This window comes from Salvelinus sp. IW2-2015, linkage group LG32 (genome assembly GCF_002910315.2).
Source record: "Salvelinus sp. IW2-2015 linkage group LG32, ASM291031v2, whole genome shotgun sequence".
Taxonomy (NCBI): Eukaryota; Metazoa; Chordata; class Actinopteri; order Salmoniformes; family Salmonidae; genus Salvelinus; species Salvelinus sp. IW2-2015.
Window position 1 is genome coordinate 34934536 of NC_036871.1, and position 14972 is coordinate 34949507.

A 14972-nucleotide genomic window follows, 5' to 3' on the forward strand; every position below is an offset into this window, starting at 1 on the left:
TTTTAATGAACACTGAATCTAACAGTGCCCATGGTTGTTGCAAGTTTCTTTATCTCTGCCAGTTTTTGGGGGCATAAGTGGTAGTGTCTGTGCTTGGCCCATTATGTTCAAGTGTTCTGCAAGCCCAGTACCGTTGTGGGAAATGCATGTTCAAATTTACATGTTAGTCATTTAGCAGACACTCTTATCCAGAGCCACTTACAGGAGCAATTAGGGTTAAGTGCCTTACTCAAGGGCACATCAACTGGTTTTTCACCTAGTCATCTAGGAGATTCGAACCAGCGGCCTTTCGGTTACTGGCCCAATGCTCTTAACCACTAGGCTACCTGCCACCCCAGATTTAGGGGTAGTGTCTTCATGCTCAGATCACATAAAGAATTTGCGATAGTAAAGTTTTGAAAAAGGTATTTTTAATGATTTAACTCCCACCGCTTGTGGGCCATTTAATTTTTAGGCACGTATAAATAAATCACAGTTACATATTGTAGCTAGCTAGAACTTTTCAAAGGAAAGTGGACAATGAATGTAGGGTGTTCCAGCAAGAGTGGACATCGAAATATTTCTTTATTGAGGTATCAGGGAAAGCTGTGTGCTTAGTGTGCAGAGAGAGCATCACTGTCTTGAAAGACAAACTGTCCCGACACTTCCAGACGAAGTTATTTCCAGACGAAGCATGCAGAGAAATATAAGAATATGTCTTCTGAGCAGAGGGCAAGTGTATCAAAAGACTTGCTTTCTCAGTTGCAAAAGCAGTAATGACTTTTCACAAAACTGCATTCAGCAAACAACCGGATTGCTTAACACAGCAAGCCATTCGCTGGGGGCGAATTCATTGAAGAATGTTTAATTGACTCTGCAGCAATACTTTGCCCTGACAAGAAAGAGCTGTTTGAAAATGTTTCCCTGTCAAGATGAACAGTGACATGGCGTGTTGAGAATATGGAACAACAGTTGAAAGACAAGGTAAAGGATTTCACCTATTTCTCCTTGGCCCTGGATGAGAGCAGTGATGAACGTGACACTGCACAGTTGTTGATATTCTTACAATGCATAACCCCAGACTTTGAAATTACAGAGGAGCTTGTTTCAGTGCAGTCAATGAAGAGCACAACCACAGGGAAATATTTATTATAGGAGGTTAATAAGTGTGTGGCAAAGCTGAGTTTTGAAAAGTTATCCAGTGTGACCACTGATGGGTGACCAAACTTGACCGGATAAAACGTTGGCCTTTTGAAAAGGATAGAAGATCAAGTAGCTGTGCTGAACCAGATCAGAAAAGTATTTTCCTGCATTGCATTATTCATCAGGAGGTGCTCTGTAAATGTGTTCTGAAAATGAGCCATGTTGTGGATACAGTCACTAAAGTGGTAAACTTCATAAGAGCAAAAATCTTTAAAGCACAGGCAGTTTGTCTCACTGTTGGAAGAGACAGAGTCGGGTCATGCAGATCTCCCCTACCACACAAATGACTGAGTTTGGGGAAGGTGCTTAAAAGGGTGTGGGACCTGAAGTYGGAGATTGCTGAGTTTTTGCAAATGAAAGAAAAATATGTGGAATTCCCTCAACTGCAAGATAAAGAATGGTTGGCTGATTTTGCTTTCACCGTGGACATCATGGCCCTCATGAATGAACTGAATTCCAAATTACAAGGGAAGGGAAGGGCCTTTTTGCACACCAGATATACAGCCTTCAAGGGAAAATTGCTCCTTCTGACCCGCCAAGTAGAAGCCAACAATCTCACCCACCTTCCAACACTACTAGTCTGTTCCCTATGAGATGACCAACGGGAGAAGTATACATCGCTGCTGCGTGCTTTGAACGGTGAGTTTTCTAGTCGCTTTGAGGATTTCAAAGTGTTGGGAAATGACATGCTGTTGGTTTCCTCTCCTTTCACTTTCAATGTGGATAGCGCTCCCACTGACCTGCAATTTATCGTTCTTCAGTCTGATGCAGTGATTGGAGAACTATTCAAAACAATGTCACTGACGAGGTTCCATGCATCTCTCGATGATCAAAACTTTCCAAAGATTTGGAGTCATGCTCAGAAGATGTTTGTACTGCTTGGGTCAACCTATGTATGTGAGCAGACATTTTCAGTGATGAAATATAACAAGTCAAGGTACAGATCATCTCTTACTGACTCTCACCTCTCAGCAATCCTACACATAGCGACGTCAGAAACTATATCTGACTTCACTGCTCTAGTCAATGCCCATCAGAGACTTCACTCCTCACACTGATTGAGTAGTTTAAATGTAATGTTGAGCTCTCTCTCTTTCTTGTATTTTTGTGCATAACTACCCGTTAACAAGAGTTCTGTCCGTGGTGCTGAATGCACAGTGTACTTTTCCCTCCGTGTAGTTCATTGCATGTTTTATAATGAAAATACCTACCAAAAAGAGAACATGGATGTGGTTTATTTCTGTGCATGTTAAAAAGTTAAATAAGTAGCATATCTGGACATGATTTACAGTAGATATATCTGTCAACACAGTCATACACATGATGTATAATCCTGTAATAAGATTCTGGCCCGTGATGGCAAAAATATATTCTAATGTGGCCCTCCATGGAAAATAATTGCCCAGGCCTGGTCTAGGGGGTAGGGGTTGGGGACTAGATACACCATATTGGGTAGGGAGTAGGGGAGCTCCAGGGAGCTCCAAAGCAATCATCTATTAAGAATGCGATGATTTCACTGTGTTCACACACACACCAATTTTCACTGTACTTGTGCACATGATAATAACTTGAAACTTTAAGGGATGAAAGAGTGATTATAAGCAGCTCTCTGTCCATCTCCCAAGACAGTTGTATAAGCAGGTACATTGATGGGAAGCATGTGCTCTGACTCCTCAACTCATTTAGTGGGTGGAGGAGAGATGAGATGCCTCTCCACACTCCCGTCCTTTCCAGAGCTCCTCTTGCAGTCCTTGCTGTTGTTTAGATGACTAATGGTCTATAGCGGTTTCCCAGACTGCTTCCCAGAGATATTCTAACCAGTTTAAAGAAACATCAGCGAAGGAACAGTTTCTGTGTAACTGTTGGAGAGAAAGGGTGAGCAGCTGAAGGCACCCTGATCCAACTATCCTGCTGTGCAGAGACAAGTGCTAGACTCGCTGCGCCACTAAAGCCTGGGCCTCATAGTGGGTTGATTATTCTGTTGTGTTTAGTATTCATGCAGGTGTATTCATGCACAGAGAATGGTAGTGATGGAGGACAGGGGAGTGGGAGAGAGGTAGAGAGACGTACATGTTAAATAGATTTCCTCTACAGGTGTACTTAAATTACAATTACGTATTTTTTTTTTTCTGTATAATTTCGTAAGGAAGGGAACAAAGGACCTATAATTGAGCTACAGTTGTAGGATCTTTATTTGAGCCAGTTTTTCACAGCAGGAAAATAATCATGCAGCAACAGGAAATGTGAATTATGTGGATTATAATTCATGGACATTTTTTGTAGGGGTTGATACATTTTCAGTTAGGGCAAATCAAGTCTGACATTTTTAAAGTGGAAATTGCTAACTTTAGAAGCCTTCTTAATCCTCGAATACACTACAAGTTTGCATTTCCTGCAAAATAGTGATCAAATTAAGATCCTACACCTGTATCTTTGTAGTGCATTGCTCCTGCCATATTCTAAGTACTCAACTTGGAAGTGATTGACATCTCACTATAGGTAATTGTAATCTGAATCAAAACAGTTTTTTATTAGACTACTTTGGAAGTTTCTGTCTTTGAGTGATGATAATCAATGATAGTTAACAGAACTGGTAGCTTGTGAGAGCAGGTCGACCCCACTTATCRTTCACTAGGGTACATTGTAAAGATCACCAGTAAACAATTTTTGTCATAACTTTCTCAGGCCTCTTCATTCCTATGTGGAACATAAGGCTTCTATGAGAGCTGAGGTGATTAGAGTATGTGCCGTTAGTCAAAGCACATTCTACTACAATAACTGCTGCCATGTCTTTTGGCCGTAAGATTTCCGGATACTGTTTTCATTCAAACTCAAGTGGATATACAATTGTAACTGCATGGGCCATAGTTTCTGTGTGGGAGGAGAATATGTATGTTGATTATTTGTTCTTACATGACAATTCATTAATGAGACACAAACATTCATTTCAATTTTTGTCCATGCGTTGAAATGGTAACATCTCGTCCAAAACAATGTTTAATAACGATGAAATATCAATCACTACTATGATTGAGTGATTGTTTTCTGTGCGTCTCCACGCCCCTGTTTCGCTAAAAAGCTAAGAGATGGGGCTGGAGAAATGTAACCACACTCAAAATAATAGACAGAGCTATGGATGCAAGGACAGACCATCCATAATATCAAATGTATAGTTATAACCATGTTTTGATGCTATACAGTGTTTGTTTACATTTATGTTGTTTACAAACATTGAAGTAAAACAAGCTGATATTTGGGGTTCTATTGGGGAAGGACAGTTGAACTAAGATCATGAGGCATTTCTAAATGATATTCTTCAAGAATCAATGGGTCCACAGTACCAGTCAAACATTTGGACACAGTGCCAAGAGTGTGCAAAACTGTCATCAAGGCAAAGGATGGCTACTTTGAAGAATCTCAAATCTAAAATATATTTTGATTTGTTTAACACTTTTTTGGTTACTACATGATTCCTTATGTGTTATTTCATAGTGTTGATGTCTTCACTATTATTCTACAATGTAGAAAATAGTAAAAATAAAGAAAAACCCTTGAATTAGTAGGTGTCAACTTTTGACTGGTACTGTATATCATTCATTTATTAGTCAAGTAAAATTGATGTAGCATCCATAGTTGCTATCTTAAATCGATAATAATCACCTGTTTATAATTCATGTGCACGGATCTGTAAGATTACCTCTCTGAGCATGGCATTGTTTTTTTTATCTTTATACAGTGTCATCAACATAATTGTTTTTCCTCGAAAGGAAATGCATTATCTGTCTACTATGGATGTGTGTCTAATGGGGTTTTCACAACAGAGAGAACACATAGAAAATGCTAAATAAGCCTTAGCCACCACAGGTACATATCCTGTCCCCTTTAATACGTCCGCTGGTGCTCATACAAATGTCATCCACATCCGACCCCATTAATGAAAGTAAGCCCAGACTCAAATCTGCCAGACTGACAATGGCAGAAGGAAGCCCACTGTGAGTGGAGGTACAATCAGYTGACTGTATAAGGCTGCTGCTGTGATCTTGAAAAGAAGAGAGRTTTACACAATTGAGTTGGCTTGTTATATGGCAAAAATATTGTTACATCAGATTCAGGGATAAAGCATGGGGTCTTAGCTCTGATTCCTGAGGGGTGCAGCGTCTGCTTTATCCTTGACTTACCATTTGTTGATCAATTTAGTGCCAGGGATGAATCCAAACCAACAGAATTTGTGGCCCTCAAGAACTGGAGTTGATAAGCCTTCAATATTTATCACAAGCAAAAACCATACTCCATATCTTCTCCCTCTCTGGAAGAAAGGACAGAGGTTCTGAAAGCCTCTTTAGTAGGATCACCATGTAGGTTATAGACGTTACTGCACTTTTATTCACCATAATAGGACACATGCACTTCTGCCTATTCTGTTCCAGGAAATATGGCTTTGCGTCATTGTGACACAGTAGTGATTATACAGGGAATATGCCATTGTCTAGGGCAGTGTGGATATGGGACATATTTCCACACAGCGGTTGTTGTTTTCAGGTGAGAACAGTGCAGAGACGTAGAGTGGTTGTCTGTTAGATATCCAAGGTTGCTTTTAGGGAGACATTTTGAGGATTTCAGACACAAATCAATTTACGGTCTGACTGAGATGTGGTGAAAGCACTGACATGTAATCATCACACAAACACTACCCGTCAAATCATTTTTTTATGATCTGCTTTTGAATTGAGCTTTCTCATGCATGAAATACCAGTTGTCATGACGTTGGCAGTGGGGGTAGGTTTATGACCGTCATAAATACCTCTTTCCCCCCTCACCCGTTCCTCTTCCCTACTGATGTGACATAAGAAAACCCCTTGGTTAACATAGAGATTCTGGGGACATCAGAAAGAGGGGGGAAATGAACTATATTCTGGTAATCCGACCAACTGAACATATGCGGTGGTACTTAAGGTATATTATGTCAGTTCGGTTGCCCTCTGACACATCCTCATCAATGATAGAATGACAAACTCTACTGTGGAAAGTCTAAAAGTCAGAGGTATCGGATTCACATGGAATTGTTGTTTAATTCAAATGTTTGAATATGAGATTATTTGTGAAGAGATTAAATGTAAATTTAGCTTCCAAATGAGAGATCTGTGCTTTCATAAGTTTTCCTCTGCTCACAGTGGCCCGCCCCTGTGAAGAGGCATGGGTTATAAACTTTTAAGACACACCCCTCTCCCTCCACTATATAAAGCCATTGACGAGAATATAACTTCCTGTTCCGGGTACATTTTGGATGACGATCCGATGTCAAGATGGTTCAGATAATAGCTACAGAACTAAGCCAACATCAGCATGGACTTTGATTGTGAATGGTATGAACTTTGAACTCGTATTCACTACAGAAGTGATATCTCCTAACCGTTGAGTTAGCAACAGCGAAACGCAGGTTAGGAAGGACAGTCCGAGTATCCCGTCTACTACCCACAACGTTACTACAACGTATCCCGTGACTACCAGAGACATTCTCCAAAGGACAGAGGACTCGGGTTGGCGATACGGTCTTCCATCTACCACCAACCTACTGAAGCGCAGCTCAGAGTAAATATTTATTGCATTTTCCTTTTCAAATGGGCGGTAATTTAGAATGCATCAGATACTGTATTTACGATAGCACAGCTCGCCTATGTTCCAGTCTCCCGCTCTTTCACTAACATCCCGCCCCTTTCCTTTGTGTAACAAGCTGTCATATCTATTCCGCCCGCTAGGGACGTTTTCTGTATGACGTAATTTGTGATCAAGTTATGATTTAATTGTATATGTGTGATTCTGTGTGATTAGTTAGGTATTTAGTAAATAAATAATTAAACCCAATTTTGTATTGCTGATTCAACTTGTTAGCCAGKATTCTTGCAGATAATCAAGGACTTACAACTTTCAGATGAGACTGAATAAAATGACGATTAATGTGACTGCTATTTAGTAAAATATTACTAAATCTTTAAGAGTTTATTCGAAAGATAACAGCTCTATAAATATTMTTTCGTGGTGTCCCTCTCTAGTTAATTAATATTTACATGATTAGTTCAATCAGGTAATATTAATTACGGAGAAATTATTTTATAGAATAGCATGTCATAGCAATCAATCTGGCATAGTCAAAGACACGACACAGTGAAGGTGTGACTCTCCCACTACCGCTCTGTTTCCATTGTGTGTCATTATGTATGATTCATAGTTGATAAACATTAGTCACAGGTGTCAGCACTACACAATGAGGCCCAAGTCAATACTGGCCCTTCCTGCTAGCGTCACGGTAACCTCAAGATGAGATGTGTTGTGGAATTAGAGTTTAGAGTAGTGTTTACTTGACTGCACATCATCACAATAAAAGAGTCCTCTGTGCATGCATCTTCAGAGGACATAATAGATATATCATACGGTTTACGTTTACCTGTGTCTTGGAAGTGTTGCCCCAAACCTGATTCAACTTATCTTGTTGACTCAGCTTATTCATAAATACCAGGTTATGTCAGATGTTTTAGTGCTGGGCTGGAACAAAAGTCTGCACTCTGTAGTTCTTCAGGACAGTGAACCAGTGGAGTGCCCTCTGCTGACATTAGGGAGAAGGAGCTGTCCATGGTCCTGACAATTTAAGATCCTGTGGTGGTGGTGCTGAATGGACAGCTCCRCTCTCCATTACTTTTATATAACTTTCACATTACATAAATATTTATATTGCATAACATTTACATTACATTAATAATTTACTTGTACATTTACATATACTGTACATAATACATTTAGCATTCTCATTGCATTCAAATGGATTTTGAATGGCCTTTGAATGCCAACCATTTTACACCAGCAACAGCCTCTTTAATGGCTTTTTGTTAGGCTACTATATATGTACATGCAGCCCATGGAAGAACATTCAGAATGTCCTATTATTCCTCTAAAACATGTTTTCCTTAGGGTCCTGAAACCCTCATAGTACATTGTTAAATACACTGAAGAACACACACACACAAACACCACAACACACACACAACACACACACACACACACACACACACACACACACACACACACACAACACACACACACACACACACAGTTTAGTGATAGAGCGTGCTTCACAATCCTGTTATGGCTGAACATATTTTATATTTTATATATAACATATTTTACAATGTTAAACACAATGAATAATCAAAAGAAGAATAAAGACAGAGCATGAACACGGAAGTGAACACACACACACACACACACACACACACACACACACACACACACACACACCACACACACACACACACACACACAACAATCACTAGTGGTTAGTCATACATCTTCGACCACCTTGTTATATATACACATGTAGTAATATACGCACAGGTAGTAATGATACACACAGCAGTAATGATACATACAGGTAGTAATGATACATACAGGTAGTAATGATACACCAGGTAGTATGATACACACAGGTAGTAATGAACACACAGGTAGTAATGATACACACAGGTAGTAATGATACACACAGGTAGTAACATACACACATGTAGTAATGAACAACAGGTAGTAAGAAACACACAGGTAGTTATGATACACACAGGTAGTAATGATACACACAGGAGTAATGATACACACAGGTAGTAATGATACACACAGGTAGTAATGATACACACATGTAGTAATGATACATACAGGTAGTAATGATACACACAGGAGTAATGATACACACAAGTAGTAATGATAACACACAGGTAGTAATGATACACACAGGGTAAGAACACACGACAGTAATGATACACACAGTAGTAATGATACACACAGGTTGTAATGATACACACATGTAGTAATATACACACAGTAGTAATGATACACACAGTAGTAATGATACACACAGCAGTAATGATACAACAGTAGTAATGATACACACAGGTAGTAATGATACACACAGGTAGTAATGATACACACAGGTAGTAATGATACACACAGGAGTAATGATACACACAGTAGAATGATACACACAGTTAGTAATGATACATACCGGCAGTAATGATAGACACATGTAGTAATGATACACACAGGTAGTAATGAACACACAGGCAGTAATGTACACACAGGCATAGATACACACAGGCAGTAATGATACACACATGCAGTAATGATACACACAGCAGTAATGATACACACAGAGTAATGATTCACAATGTAGTAATGATACACACAGTAGAAATTGATATCACACACAGGTAGTAATGATACACACAGGTAAGTAATGATACACACAGGTAGTAAGATACACACAGTAGTAAAGATACACCACAGTAATGATACACACCAGGTAGTAATGATACACACAGGTAGTAATGATACACACATGTAGTAATGATCACACAGGTAGTAATGATACACACAGTAGTATGATACACACTGGCAGTAATGATACACACATGTAGTAATGATACACACAGGTAGTAATGATACACACATGCTAGTAATGATACACACGTAGTAAGATACACACAGGTAGTAATGAACACACAGGTAGTAATGATACACACAGCAGTAATGATCACACCGGCAGTAATGATACACACCGGCAGTAATGTATACACACAGTAGTAATGATTACATACAGTTAGTAATGATACACACAGGGTATATGATACACACAGTAGTAATGATGTACACAAGTAGTAATGATACACACAGTCAGTAATGATACCACAGTAGTAATGATACACACAGTAGTAATGGTACACACAGGTAGTAATGATACACACTGCAGTAATGATACACACATGTAGTAATAGACACACAGGTAGTAATGATACACACATGCAGTAATGATACACACAGTAGTAATGATACACACAGGTAGTAATGATACACACAGGTAGTAATGATACACACAGGCAGTAATGATACAAACAGGTATAATGATACACACAGTAGTAATAACACACAGGTAGTATGATACACACAGGTAGAATGATACACACCGGCAGTAATGATACACACAGGTAGTAATGATACACACAGTGAGTAATGATACAACCGGCAGTAATGATACACACATGTAGTAATTGATACACCAGGGAGTAATGATACACAACAGCAGTAATGATACAACACAGGCAGTAATGATACACACAGGTAGTAATGATACACACAGGTAGTAATGATACACACAGGTAGTAATGATACACACAGGCAGTAATGACACACACAGGTAGTAATGATACACACAGGTAGTAATGACACACCGATAATAGTAATAATGGAATAGAAAATATGGGTTGTGTGAGTTGGCAAGCAGATAACCTGTTTAGAATCAAATCACAGCTTTTTCACCACTTTCTTTCGATTGTTACCACTAAAGTCTTGTGAAAGCCTGAACAGTAAATAGAGTATCTGTTTTTGTTCTGGTCCCGAGATAATAATATAATATATTATAATATTACATTGACACTATCTTACATTTTTGACCTAGTCTCTGGCAGCAGGTGAGGACTCAGACAGACACAGGGGTTATGTGGACATCTAKCTGGAGCTGGGCTGATGCTATCTGACTGTTAATTAGCCCTAGAGCCATGAGCTTGCCTATACAGAGCCTGGATGTGTGTGGTGTTGGGTATTCAGACCCTGGCCGTGTTGTTATTGTGTTATTGTGAATAAAAGGTCATAGGGGAACTATGGAGCCAAACATCTGTCAAGACCGGGTCTCAATTTCCTACTCTTTGTWATTTCCGTGTACAGAGCCTTGACTCGGAGAGAGGGCCTCCAAAGAGTCAGCCATTTGAAGTTCCTCCTCGTCCACACCACGAGGACTTGACATGGACCAACAACACCACCACTCTTGTCAAGAGGGCGCAACAGCTTCTTTTCTTCCTAAGATGGCTGAAGAAATTCAGCATGCCACCCCGGGTCCCCTCCAAATTCTACCGCTGCACCATCGAGGGCGTCCTGACCAGTTGCATCACGGCCTGGTACAGGAATTGCTCCATCCACAACCGCAAAGCCCTCCAGCGACTGGTGAAAACGGCTCAGTACATCACTGGGACCGTGCTCCCATACATCCAGGATATCTACTCGAAACAGTGCCTGAGGAAGGCCTGCAGCATCATCAAGAACCCCAAACACTCCAGCCACGAGCTGTTCACCCCCTTACCGTCAGGCAGATGGTATCGGAGCATGAGGTCTGATACCAACAGGCTCAGAGACTGTTTCTATCTACAAGGCATCAGACTTCTAAACACTGGAACTGGACTGACCAGGTGCACTGACTCACCTACACATATATATACACACACATTCATGCTACACACACTTCACAACTTATGCTACCAGACTCTTATTATGATTGCTAAATACTGCACAATTTAAACACTTGCCCCCCCAATCCCCACTTCCCCAAAACACGTGTAAATATTGGACTATAAATTGTGCATTCCTGTATTATGCTTACGCTAAAATGTTTGTTTTCTACTGAACCATTTACTTTATGTTCCTATTCTTATCTTTTATTATTTCTTATTGTTGTTGCATTGTCCAGAAGGAACCTGCAAGTAAGCATTTAGTTGGATGGTGTATAGATGGTCTATGGTGTATAGATGGTGTATAGATGGTGTATGGTGTATAGATGGTGTATAGATGGTGTATGGTGTATAGATAGTGTATGGTGTATAGATATATGGTGTATGGTGTGTAGATAGTGTATGGTGTATAGATGGTGTATGGTGTATAGATAGATAGTGTATGGTGTATAGATGGTGTATGGTGTATGGTGTATAGATAGATAGTGTATGGTGTATAGATAGATGGTGTATGGTGTATAGATGGTGTATGGTTAATGATACACACGGCAGTAATGATACACCAAGGTAGTAATGATACACACAGGTAGTAATGATACATACCGGCAGTAATGATACAAACATGTAGTAATGAATACACACAGGTAGTAATGATAACACACAGGCAGTAATGATACACCACAGGCAGTAATGATACACACAGGCAGTAATGATACACACATGGAGTAATGATACACCACAGGCAGTAATGATACACATCAGAGCAGTAATGATACAAGCAGTGATACATACATGTAGTAATGATACACACAGGTAGTAATGATACACACAGGTAGTAATGATACACACAGGTAGTAATGAATACCACAGGTAGAAAGAATACACACCGACAGTAATGATACACACAGTAGTAATGATACACACAGGTAGTAATGATACACACATGTAGTAATGATACACACAGGTAGTAATGATACACCACAGGTAGTAATGATACACACTGGCAGTAATGATACACACATGTAGTAATGATACACACAGGTAGTAATGATACACACATGCAGTAATGATACACACATGTAGTAATGATACACACAGGTAGTAATGATACACACAGATAGTAATGATACACACAGGCAGTAATGATACATACAGGTAGTAATGATACACACAGGTAGTAATGATACACACAGGTAGTAATGATACACACAGGTAGTAATGATACACACATGTAGTAATGATACACACAGGTAGTAATGATACACACAGGTAGTAATGATACACACTGGCAGTAATGATACACACCATGTAGTAATGATACACACAGGTAGTAATGATACACACATGCAGTAATGATACACACATGTAGTAAATGATACACACAGGTAGTAATGATACACACAGTATAATGATACACAACAGGCCAGTAATGATACAACAGGTAGTAATGATACACACAGGTAGTAATGATACATCACAGGTGTAAAGATACACGAGGTAGTAATGATACACACATGTAGTAATGATACACACAGGTAGTAATGATACACACGGTAGTAATGATACACACTGGCAGTAATGATACACACAGGTAGTAATGATACACACAGGTAGTAATGATACACACATGCAGTAATGATACACACATGTAGTAATGATACACACAGGCAGTAATGATACATACAGGTAGTAATGATACACACAGGTAGTAATGTCACAAGGTAGTATGATACACACCGGCAGTAATGATACACACAGGTAGTAATGATACACACAGGTAGTAATGATACATACCGGCAGTAATGATACACACATGTAGTAATGATACACACAGGTAGTAATGATACACACAGGCAGTAATGATACACACAGGCAGTAACGATACACACAGGAGTAATGATACACCCATGCAGTAATGATACACACAGGCAGTAATGATACACACAGGCAGTAATGATACATACACAAGGCAGTAATGATACACACATGTAGTAATGATACAAACACAGGTAGTAATGATACACACAGGTAGTAATGATACACCACAGGTTAGTAATGATACACACAGGTAGTAATGATACACACAGGTAGTAATGATACACACAGGCAGTAATGACACACACAGTAGTAATGAACACACAGGTAGTAATGACCACCGATAATAGTAATAATGGAATAGAAAATATGGGTTGTGTGAGTTGGCAAGCAGATAACCTGTTTAGAAATCAATCACAGCTTTTTCACCACTTTCTTTCGATTGTTACCACTAAAGTCTTGTGAAAGCCTGAACAGTAAATAGAGTATCTGTTTTTGTTCTGGTCCCGAGATAATAATATAATATATTATAATATTACATTGACACTATCTTACATTTTTGACCTAGTCTTCTGGCAGCGGTGAGGACTCAGACAGACACAGGGGTTATGTGGACATCTATCTGGAGCTGGGCTGATGCTATCTGACTGTTAATTAGCCCTAGAGCCATGAGCTTGCCTATACAGAGCCTGGATGTGTGTGGTGTTGGGTATTCAGACCCTGGCCGTGTTGTTACTGAGTTATTGTGAATAAAAGGTCATAGGGGACTATGGAGCCAAACATCTGTCAAGACCGGGTCTCAATTTCCTACTCTTTGTTATTTCCGTGTACAGAGCCTTGACTCGGAGAGAGGGCCTCCAAAGAGTCAGCCATTTGAAGTTCCTCCTCGTCCACACCACGAGGACTTGACATGGACCAACAACACACCACTCTTGTCAAGAGGGCGCAACAGCTTCTTTTCTTCCTAAGATGGCTGAAGAAATTCAGCATGCCACCCCGGGTCCCCTCCAAATTCTACCGCTGCACCATCGAGGGCGTCCTGACCAGTTGCATCACGGCCTGGTACAGGAATTGCTCCATCCACAACCGCAAAGCCCTCCAGCGACTGGTGAAAACGGCTCAGTACATCACTGGGACCGTGCTCCCATACATCCAGGATATCTACTCGAAACAGTGCCTGAGGAAGGCCTGCAGCATCATCAAGAACCCCAAACACTCCAGCCACGAGCTGTTCACCCCCTTACCGTCAGGCAGATGGTATCGGAGCATGAGGTCTGATACCAACAGGCTCAGAGACTGTTTCTATCTACAAGGCATCAGACTTCTAAACACTGGAACTGGACTGACCAGGTGCACTGACTCACCTACACATATATATACACACACATTCATGCTACACACACTTCACAACTTATGCTACCAGACTCTTATTATGATTGCTAAATACTGCACAATTTAAACACTTGCCCCCCCAATCCCCACTTCCCAAAACACGTGTAAATATTGGACTATAAATTGTGCATTCCTGTATTATGCTTACGCTAAAATGTTTGTTTTCTACTGAACCATTTACTTTATGTTCCTATTCTTATCTTTTATTATTTCTTATTGTTGTTGCATTGTCCAGAAGGAACCTGCAAAGTAGCATTTAAGTTGGAT

General features: G+C 39.9%; 1 long non-coding RNA gene across 1 annotated transcript in view; it reads right to left on the bottom strand.

The window, feature by feature from the left end:
• LOC139023442 (uncharacterized) overlaps positions 1–14972 on the bottom strand; it is a 65250-nt gene that overhangs the window by 27181 nt on the left and 23097 nt on the right. The gene's annotated exons all lie outside the window — the stretch shown is intronic.